Here is an 8,243-nt window from a genome sequence, read left to right on the forward strand (position 1 = left end):
TCTTCTTTCTCTTTCCATCAGTAGTACTGCGTGTTCTACCTCCTCCCTTCCCTCTCCTATCCCTCCTTTCCCTGTGACTCCGAACAACAGGGCCACTTTCTCACGCTGTTTCCCTCCCCCTTTCCATACCAGCTCTCTCCCTACTCCCAGCCTCCTCTTCTCAGTGACATTAACCTGCATCCTTTCACCAACTGGCCCCCCTCCTCGCAGCTCAAATCTAGCATGCGGAGGGGCAGCTGGGCTCCCAGAACCCACAGCCTGACTCAAACAGACTCTGCGAATCCCTCGCTGGAAGGCCCTTCTCCTCTGACTGCAGTTTGCCATCTGCTGCTGCACAGGGAGGAAGATTCTGGTCGCTGCAGTATTTGCTTTGGTTTCTCCGACCGTCAGGAAAGGATTCTCTTAAGTTTCCTGCTAGATGGACCTCTAGTCTGAAACAGAGGAGTGCTAAGCTTACCTCCACACATGGATACTCACCTCGGCGCATGTATGTGTGCATACCTCTTACAGTTGTACCTCAATTCACAGCAAGAGTTAATGTAATGCTTCACAAAGAACTACAAGACATAAACCCTGTTACCGTATCAGAAAAACTGCCTCTTACTCTTAAAATAAGTCTTGAGAGTTTGCAAAGCGTTTAATAGGATATCTAGAATATCTCTTATAGCACTTGTTTTGAGGCAGTTCACTCCCCACACACATTTTCCATCATCACAATTTGTAAAGTGCTCATCTGTCTGGCTTTTACAGAACTCTGCAAATGTGAAACAAATACACAATTCACGGCAGGGGGTGGCGGCGGGGTGGGCAAAGGCTTAATCTCCTGCACTCATTTGCCAGAGTGCAGAGTTATGGGGCACAGCCACAGAAGTGCTTGTCACTTCCACTAGTCTAATGAACAGATACAGTTTTCATAATTTTTACTGCTGTATGCCACAGCTGAGTGATTGTCAGGCCAACACCAAAGTACAGGTTCCATTTGAATGACATATGGCTTCAGTCAACCAGAGAGATGTTACAACATCAAACAACACCAGTAGACAGGACATGAATACAAAATGCCAAATTAGCCATCACAGAACCAGATACATCTCAGTCCTTCGCAAGCAGTCTGTGCGTATGGGCCTCATGTGAACACATCTTGCTGAAACCTCACAGCACAGCAGACGGGCAGAGGCATGGCTGGTGCATGGGGAGAGCCACAGGGCTGCCCTTCACTGCTGACCATTCTTTGTTAGGCTGCATTACCTCTTGGCCCAGCAGTTTCCTTGATAAAACGGTGTTGGAATCCTCCCATACCCTCACTAAATGAGGCTGCTAGGGAAACAGGCCCTCAATGGTCAACCACATGAAGAAAAGACAGCAACAAAAACACCAGCCCTCCACGCAGCACAGCAGCAGTGGTGACCATTTTATCTGTCCCTTTGGCTGCCCAGGCAATGAACCCTCTCCTGACATTTCAGTAACTCCTCACCTGGTGTCTGATAGGAGAGGATGAAAAGGCCAAACACTGCTTTCCTGGGGCCGGCACTGTGGCGTGTATGGTAAAGCTGCCGCCTGCAGTGCTGGCATCCCATATGGGTGCCGATTCAAGACCCGGCTGCTCGACTTCCAATCCAGCTCTCTGCTATGGCCTGGAAAACCAGCGGAAGATGGCCCAGGTCCTTGGGTCCCTGCACCTGTGTGGGAGACCTGGAAGAAGCTCCTGACTCCTGGCTTCAAATCGACGCAGCTCTGGCTGTTGCGGTCAGTTGGGGAATGAACCAGTGGATAGAAGACTTCTCTCTCTGCCTCTCCTCTCTCTCTGCTTCTCCTTCTCTCTCTGAGTAACTCTAACTTTCAAATAAACAAATAAGTCTTAAAAAAAAAAAACTTAAAAAAAATGTTGCTTTCTTAAACCCACTGCTAACAAGGGTATTGGCAGCTACCCAGCCAATCCAATGCATGTACCCTGGTCTTTGACTCGTTAGCTGGTAACTCAAAGACAAAGACAGAGGCATTTTTCCAGTGTCAAACACTGCACACCGTGTGCACTGCCAGGATACCTGCAGGGGTGCCAATGGAGGTATAGGTTGTGGCCCTGCATGTGCACTGACAGCGGCAGGCATGTCTACTCTGTGCCTGCAACCTGACTTTGGCACCAGCTTCCTGGCGTGATCTTCCCTTACACCTTACACCGGCCCTCTTGCTCGCCCTCTTCTGCAGCCTTCCCCGAAACCCTGTGAGCTTCCTAAGCGCCTGTATACACCTCCTCTCCTGAGTCAACAGGCCAAGCTTGTTTCAACTAGGAAATCTGGCTGTTTCGAAAAGGTAGGAAAATAAGTAGAAACCACAGAAGAACGTGAAAACACACCGTTCAGCAGAGCAAAGTCTGAAAACAGACTAAGACATCCAGATGTCACAGGAATGAAGGGCACCCATGTCATCACATGTGAACTGCATCACACTTGAGTGCAGGCCAGGGAGAAGAACCAGTGAGTGCTTCAGATGCTGGTAGGTAACTCACCAGAAGCCAGGGACACCTGTGGCTCTGGGAGAGGCCCACGGGTCACGGGCAGGCTGCCCTGGTGGGATCGTTCCTCTTGAAGTCCTAGCGCTCCCTGAGGCTTTGTGTGCCTGACCCTGAAAGCCTGAGGAAGAACATACGCTCAGCAGGGGACACTCAGTGACAATAGGGGGACCAATGCTAAATGAAGTAGATGCTGACTGTATGCAACAGGAACTGGGGGCAGGGACAGAGACGCAGAGAAAGGGACGTGGGAAGCAAGCAGGGAGGGGAAGAGGAACAGGTACTCATCTCAGCCGGAAGGAGGGTGACAGCAACTTTCAGAGTGGGGCAAGGCATGGTGCGCTCTGGGAATGTAGGCATTTCGGTAGCTCGGTGCTCAGATTCAGGCTGCCAGGGGCAAAAGCCAAAAGGCTGGGAGAGCCATTAGATTTTATGTTGCAACAATTATTCACTCACTAAGGAACTTTAAAGGAGTCACGTGTTGGCCAGCACTACGGCTCACTTGGCTAATCCTCTGCCTGCGGTGCTGGCACCCCAGGTTCTAGTCCCGGTTGGGGCATGGGATTCTGTCCTGGTTGCTCCTCTTCCAGGCCAGCTCTCTGCTGTGGCCCGGGAGTGTGGTGGAGGATGGCCCAAGTGCTTGGGCCCTGCACCCCATGGGAGACCAGGAGAAGCACCTGGCTCCTGGCTTCGGATCGGCACAGCACACCAGCCACAGCGACCATCTGGGGGGTGAACCAACGGAAAAGGAAGACCTTTCTCTGTCTCTCTCTCTCTCTCTCACTGTCTGACTCTGCCTGTCAAAAAAAATTTTACAAAAAAAATTTTAAAAAAAGGAGTCACATGTTAGATTTACATTTTATTTTAAATAAGATTACCACGAAAGCTCTATGTGAATGGATGGATAATCAAACAATACCAGTTCTTAACCATTTGGACTCACAGAAACTTTGAGAATACAATGGCCAGAAAACCATGTCTATATGCATTCACAGAAATCTTTTCTATTTAATTTCACAAGATGTACAGCCTTGTGATGTTCATCTGTGAACACTCAATAGTCCATGGGTCTCAAAGTAAGAATGATCTAGGAGCAGGAGACAGCACCCACACACTGCTGGTGAGGCCATGGCCACACCAGCTGGAAGAGAGTGAAGGCTAAGACGGAGACGAACAGAAATGTGATCCCCAGCCATCAGCAGTTGAGAGGACGTGGCTTGCAAGGAGGAAGCCAGGGATGACCTCCAGACTGGTCAGGGGACCAAGCAGTGCCATGGTTGTACAGGGGCAAATGACGGGCCTGGAGAAGAAACACCAGTGGGGTGCTCAGATGACACATGCAGGTGGAGAAGCCCGGGGCCTCAAGCTGAGGCAGTGCTGGTCCATGGCAGAGCCACTGGCACTGAGGTGAAAGGCAGAAGCTACACGTGCAGGATGGAGAGGGCCCGGGCCAGGGCCAGGTACACAGCAGAAAGCCTGCACTCGGCCTGATGTCCCCAGGGCCAGGAAGGGTGAGGCTGAAGCAGCAAAGCCACAGGCTCAGGGTCCGAATACTACTACACCATCACTTCACAAACACAAACGCAAACGCCCAATTCTGCACACCTAATTTATCTGCATGCTCACGTCAGTGCTCTCTACTCCAAAATACAAAACCTGCACAAATTCTCTGAGTAACTTCATTCAGTTTCTAGTAGGTACAACAGAAAATCAACAGTACTGGGGCGAGCACTTGGTGCAGCGGTTAAGATACCTCTTGGGATATCTGCATCCCATACTGGAGTGCCTGGTTTTGAATCCTGGTTCCGCTCCCAACCCAGCCTCCTGCTAACACACACCCTGGAAGCCATCGTGTGCTAACTAAAATAGTTGGGTACCTGCCACCCACATGGAGACCCAAACTGCGTTCTGGGCTCCTAGCTTTGGCCTGGCCCAGACCCAGATATTGGGGGCACATGGAGAATGAACCAGCAGATGGGTGATATCTCCTCTGTCTCTCTGCCTTTCAAATAAGATAAACAAATACCGGCTTAAAAACTTCATGAAAAGAAAGACAATCAACAGTACTATCCAGATACACAATATTAAATTTTTTCAGAGCCCCAACTTCAAACAAGATGGTAAATGCAGAAAAACTGTGAAGATGCTTTTAAAATACCCATATAATTCAGAACACAAGTACTCGCCGGTACACTCCAGCAACACCAAAATCTGGAATGGAATTTGTCGTTTCAGAGAAGCGATTCTTTAACAGAAGTATTTAGCATGTTATATAAACATGTTATTCAGAGAAATGTACAACACAGGGGATTTTCATCACATTTCCTACATTTGTTAGCCAAAACGTAGCACTCTTATAATCACCAACAGAGCTGCAGTAAAACCTCTATGATATTAAACAACAACAAAACATGGCAGCAAGCCATCCTTCTATTAAGAAAAGAATCATCCTCAATGAGGGCAGCTTTCTTTGTGACTTTTTTCACCGAGGAACTCATTTTAAACAGCGGCTCACTGGCAAAAGCACGACAGTGCTTACATCGGAGCAGAGCCTGGCATCTCTACTTTGTGAGAGGAGCTGGCGGGGAGGAAGCCTGAAATAATTTGAAGGTTGTATCAGTCTCATGCTACAATCTAGACTGTGAAATAAAAATAACAAACAGTAATTCAAATATAGTGCAAATGGCCATATGAATCCTTCTCACCTCACTTCGCTTTTAGCAGTGAGTTTTACAAACGGAATTAACTTGGAATAAATGACAAATTGTTTTGTATTTTGGGTGGAACAAAACATGAATGTCATTAACTGTACTGAAAGATGGACACAGATACTGGGAAAGCTTACGGTACTCACATTAGTAATCTGTAAAGCTTTGAATGTGATTATTCAATACCTATATACCATCTCCTATGATGCCAAAAAGCACTTTGCTTCCCCGAGTTGTCCAGTACACATCACACTGTGGTGCAATGCTACAAGGCCAGTATGAGGGAATCAGAGAAGAACGAACAAATGAAAGGCAACTGGCTGCAAAGATTATCTAGATCTGAGTACTACTCTTTAAAAAAAGATTTATTTATCTATTTATTTATTTGAAAGGTAGAGTTACAGAAAGAGAAGGAGAGACACACACGCACGCACACACACAGTGAGAGAGAGAGAAAGGAACAGAGAGATCTTCCATCCACTGGTTTATTTCCCAAATGGTCACAACAGTCAAGCCTAGGTCAGGCCAAAGCCAGGAGCTCCCTCCAGGTCTCCCATGTGGGTGCAGGGGCCCAAGCCCTTGAACCATCCTCCATTGGTTTCCCAGGCACATTAGCTGGGAGCAGAATTGGACTCCAACTGGCGCCTATATGAGATGTGGGCATTGTAGGCAGCAGCTTAACCTGCTGCTGTGCCGTTATGCTGGCCCCTGAATATGAACTTCATCTGTAAATTCAAACAGGCAATCTCAAGATGGTCTTTCACATAACACAGCAAATTTCACATGGTAAAAGTAGATACAGTAGTTTAATTAACTTCAAATGTTTATTTGACCAGTTTGGGTGGACCCTCCGACCTCAAGCCACACCAATGCTATCAGGATGAGGCTCCAGCCCTTAAGGGCCTTAAAGGAGCAAAGGACCCATGTTCAGTTCACCAGAAGTCAAGACCCAACCTGCTGCAGCCACAGTGGGCTCATGCCGGGAGCCCAGGACATTGGAGTGGAGCTCTAAGGAGGCACTAGAGTTTGCCAAAGACACAGACATGTAGAGCGGGGTTTCCATGCCACAAATAACAGCCCCATAAAAGGTGCAGGGCATATTGAAGACGACGTGAGGTGGGAGGTGAATGGGGGAAAAGGACAGTGAGGGAGGGGCTGAGGCCAGCACAGAGCCTGCTGAGCAAGGGAGAGGCCACAGGGGAAGGGTCCTGGGGGTCGCTCTTGGACGCTTAGTTGGAGGGGATGCGTGACACCAGAGTACCATGAATTAACGAGTGATGGCAGAGGGAACTGGTATCACCTGGCTTGTGGGGTCAGAGTGGGGACCAGGAGAGTCATAAAGCCAGGGTCCCCACTCTCATGTGCAAAAATGAACTAAACTAGAGAAACCCATTAGGATAGAGAGGGCAAAAATCAAATACAACTCCCAAGGGCCTGGACAAGGGCGGCCACGAGCTGGGGGACAGGATGGCTGGAGGGGCAACTCCAGTAGCAGCCTGCCCACAGGAGACACCTGAGGTGACCGCACGCCTCACACCATGAGCACAGACAAGCCCAGGCAAAGACTAGGCTTATCCCTCAGGAGACAAACACTACATGAGGCCAAGTCCTCAAGCATTTATTCTACTACTGCACTGAACACATCCCACTGCCATGCTAAGCAGTATGTATTATGTATCATAGCTCTATAGCATAAACAAACTAAAAACACAAACTACACCAAAGCACACGGTTCAGAGATTGCAAATGCACTGCTCCAATCTTGTCCAGATGTCCAGGTGTTCCTTCAATCAGAACGGGGTGCCATCCCGATGAGCGAAGGAAAACTGAAAACAACCTTAATAGAAATGTAGCCCCTAACCCTAACCTCCCTTTCTCCCTCTGATCTCCCCTGATCATGTGCTAAATGGGGGCTGCATTTGCAGCCACTGTCCAGCATCGCCAGAGAGGATCAGACCCCACAGTACTAGCCCAGAAAAGATCCAAATTCAAACTGAAAGTACAGGTCCCACTCAGTGCTTCTTGCTTTCACTCTATGGTAAAGTCAAAAAGTTGTGTTGTGATGTGGCAGATTCAGCCGCCACTTGGGACTCCACACTTGAGCACCTGCTCAAGTCCTGCTCCTGCTCATACACCTGGAAGGCAGGGGAAGATGGCCACACTTGGGTCCCTGTCACCCATGCAGGAGACAGCTGGAGTTCTTGGCTCCTGGCTGTTGCAGTCACTTGGGGAGTGAATGGATAGAACTTCTCTCTCTCTCTCGCTCTACCTGTCAAGTAAATAAAAATAAGCTTTTTAAAAAAGTTGCAAGTGGGGGCCAGCATGGTGACATGATGGGTGGGACCATCGCCTGTGACACCAGTGTCCCATATGGGTGCTGGTTCAAGTCCCAGCTGCTCCACTTCTGAACCAGCTCCCTGCTGATGCACCTGGGAAAGCAGCAGAGGACGGCCCAAGTCTTTGGGCCCCTATACCCAAGTGGGAGACCCGGAGGAAGCTCCTGGCTTCTGGCTCCAGATCAGCTCCATTCAGGCTGTTGTAGCCATTTGAGGAGTGAACCAATGGATGGAAGTGTCTCTCTCTCTCTCTCTCTCTCTCTCTCTCGCCCTCCCTCCCTGTAAAATTCTGCCTTTCAAATAAACAAGTAAATCTTAAAAAAAAAAAAAAAAAAAAAAAAAGCTGCAAGTGGAACCAAGGTAAGTCCGGGACTGTTTATATATTCATATTCTCACCTACCTTGGAAATCAGTTTCTCTTCCTTCAGAAATCTGTCACCAATTGTCAATACCAACTTTCAAAAAATATTCACATCTTAATATATTTAAAAGTTTAAAATACAAGACTAGTATTAGTTAATCTGTCTTCAATGTACGATCACTTCTTCCTAAGAAGGTTGTTTCCTAAAGAAAAGAAACAGGGGCCAGTGTTGTGGTGCAGCAGTTCAAGTCCCAACAGCTCCATTTCCAATCCAGCTCCCTGCTAATGTGCCTGGGAGAGCAGCAGAGGAGGGCCAAGTGCTGGGTCCCC

At 48.4% G+C, this 8,243-nt stretch overlaps 1 protein-coding gene across 21 annotated transcripts in view; it reads right to left on the reverse strand.

Moving 5' to 3' along the window:
• ARID1B (AT-rich interaction domain 1B) overlaps positions 1-8,243 on the reverse strand; it is a 449,775-nt gene that overhangs the window by 339,934 nt on the left and 101,598 nt on the right. The window lies entirely within an intron of this gene.

Source organism: Oryctolagus cuniculus, chromosome 5 (assembly GCF_964237555.1).
Source record: "Oryctolagus cuniculus chromosome 5, mOryCun1.1, whole genome shotgun sequence".
Classification (NCBI taxonomy): Eukaryota; Metazoa; Chordata; class Mammalia; order Lagomorpha; family Leporidae; genus Oryctolagus; species Oryctolagus cuniculus.